General features: G+C 47.9%; 5 non-coding genes and 1 pseudogene across 5 annotated transcripts; all 6 read right to left on the minus strand.

The window, feature by feature from the left end:
• Positions 1 to 248: 248 nt before the first annotated feature.
• LOC118346919 lies at positions 249 to 367 on the minus strand. The gene has a single exon (XR_004800185.1). It is a non-coding gene; the product is annotated as a 5S ribosomal RNA (ribosomal RNA).
• Positions 368 to 557: 190 nt separating this feature from the next.
• Positions 558 to 676, minus strand: LOC118346915. The gene has a single exon (XR_004800182.1). It is a non-coding gene; the product is annotated as a 5S ribosomal RNA (ribosomal RNA).
• A 189-nt stretch (positions 677 to 865) lies between these two features.
• On the minus strand, positions 866 to 984 carry LOC118346918. Its single transcript, XR_004800184.1, has one exon. It is a non-coding gene; the product is annotated as a 5S ribosomal RNA (ribosomal RNA).
• A 190-nt stretch (positions 985 to 1,174) lies between these two features.
• On the minus strand, positions 1,175 to 1,293 carry LOC118346916 (annotated as a pseudogene).
• A 190-nt stretch (positions 1,294 to 1,483) lies between these two features.
• Positions 1,484 to 1,602, minus strand: LOC118346920. The gene has a single exon (XR_004800186.1). It is a non-coding gene; the product is annotated as a 5S ribosomal RNA (ribosomal RNA).
• Positions 1,603 to 2,102: 500 nt separating this feature from the next.
• On the minus strand, positions 2,103 to 2,221 carry LOC118346917. Its single transcript, XR_004800183.1, has one exon. It is a non-coding gene; the product is annotated as a 5S ribosomal RNA (ribosomal RNA).
• Positions 2,222 to 2,249: the final 28 nt, after the last annotated feature.

Consider the following 2,249-nt stretch of genomic DNA (forward strand, 5'->3'; position numbering starts at 1 on the left):
CGCTTAACTGCGGAGTTCTGATGGGTTTCAGTGCATTTGTGCTGGTATGATCGCACGCATCAAACCAATTATTTAAAATTCATATAATCCTAGGGCGACCTACTAGCGTATTTCCGATCCCAATGCGAACCGGCGATGTGATCGAAACCCTTGGCTACGCGCTGGGCAGGGCGCGATTTTCCTAAAAATCCACTCCCAAGTTGTCCTTGTTGTAAATTCCTCTCGCAATGCGGAAAAAACAAAAACGAGGGGTGCAACATGAGGACTTCCCAGGAGGTCACCCATCCTAGTACTACTCTCGCCCAAGCACGATTAAATGCGGAGTTGAAATGGGATCCGGTGCATTAGTGCTGGTATGATCGCATCCGTCAAACTAATTATTTAAAGTTCATATAATCCTAGTGCGACGTACTAGCGTTTTTCCGATCCAAATGCGAACCGGCGATCTGATCGAAACCCATAGCTACGCGATGGGCAGGGCGCGATTTTCCTAAAAATCCACTCCCGAGTTGTCCTTCTTGTCAATTCCTCTCACAAGGAGGAAAAAACAAAAACGAGGGGTGCAACACGAGGACTTCCCAGGAGGTCACCCATCCTAGTACTACTCTCGCCCAAGCACGCTTAGCTGCGGAGTTCTGATGGGATCCGCTGCATTAGTGCTGGTATGATCGCAACCATCAAACCAATTATTTAAAATTCATATAATCCTAGGCGACCTACTAGCGTATTTCCGATCCCAATGCGAACCAGCGATCTGATCGAAACCCTTGGCTACGCGCTGGGCAGGGCGCGATTTTCCTAAAAATCCACTCCCAAGTTGTCCTTCTTGTAAATTCGCCTCGTATGGCGGAAAAAACAAAAACGAGGGGTGCAACATGAGGACTTCCCAGGAGGTCACCCATCCTAGTACTACTCTCGCGCAAGCAAGCTTGAATGCGGAGTTCTGATGGGATCCGGTGCATTAGTGCTGGTATGATCGCACCCATCAAACTAATTATTTCAAATTCATATAATCTTAGGGCGACCTACTAGCGTATTTCCGATCCCAATGCGAACCGGCGATCTAATCGAAACCCTTGGCTACACGATGGGCAGGGCGCGATTTTCCTAAAAATCCACTCCCGAGTGGTCCTTGTTGTCAATTCCTCTCGCAAGGCGGAAAAAACAAAAACGAGGGGTGCAACACGAGGACTTCGCAGGAGGTCACCCATCCTAGTACTACTCTCTCCCAAGCACGGTAAAAAGCGGAGTTCAAATGGGATCCGGTGCATTACTGCTGGTATGATCGCACCCGTCAAAGTAATTATTTAAAATTCATATAATCCTAGTGCGACGTACTAGCGTCTTTTCGATCCAAATGCGAACCGGCGATCTGATAGAAACCCTTGGCTACGCGCTGGGCAGGGCGCGATTTTCCTAAAAATCCACTCCCAAGTTGTCCTTCTTGTAAATTCGCCTCGTAAGGCGGAAAAAACAAAAACGAGGGGTGCAACATGAGGACTTCCCAGGAGGTCACCCATCCTACTACTACTCTCGCCCAAGCACGATTAAATGCGGAGTTGAAATGGGATCCGGTGCATTAGTGCTGGTATGATCGCACCCGTCAAACTAATTTTTTAAAATTCATATAATCCTAGTGCGACGTACTAGCGTCTTTCCGATCCAAATGCGAACCGGCGATCTGATCGAAACCCATAGCTACGCGATGGGCAGGGCGCGATTTTCCTAAAAATCCACTCCCGAGTTGTCCTTCTTGTCAATTCCTCTCACAAGGAAGAAAAAACAAAAACGAGGGGTGCAACACGAGGACTTCCCAGGAGGTCACCCATCCTAGTACTACTCTCGCCCAAGCACGCTTAACTGCCGCGGAGTTCGATGGGTTTTGATTGCATTTGTCTTTGGTATGGCACCCCATCAAACCAATTACTTAAAATTCATATAATCCTTGAGCGACATACTAGCGTCCTTCTGATCCCAATCCAAACGGAGATCTGATCCAAACCCATCGCTACGCGATGGGGAGGGCGAGATTTTCCCAAAAATCCACTCCCGAGTGGTCCTTCTTGTCAATTCCTCTTGCAAGGCGGAAAAAACAAAAATGAGGGGTGCAACACGAGGACTTCCGAGGAGGTCACCCATCCTAGTACTACTCTCAACCAAGCACGGTTAACTGCGGAGTTCTAATGGGATCCGGTGCATTAGTGCTGGTATGATCGCACCCATCAAACTAAATACATAAAATTCATATA

This window comes from Juglans regia, unplaced genomic scaffold (genome assembly GCF_001411555.2).
Source record: "Juglans regia cultivar Chandler unplaced genomic scaffold, Walnut 2.0 Scaffold_811, whole genome shotgun sequence".
Lineage (NCBI taxonomy): Eukaryota > Viridiplantae > Streptophyta > Magnoliopsida > Fagales > Juglandaceae > Juglans > Juglans regia.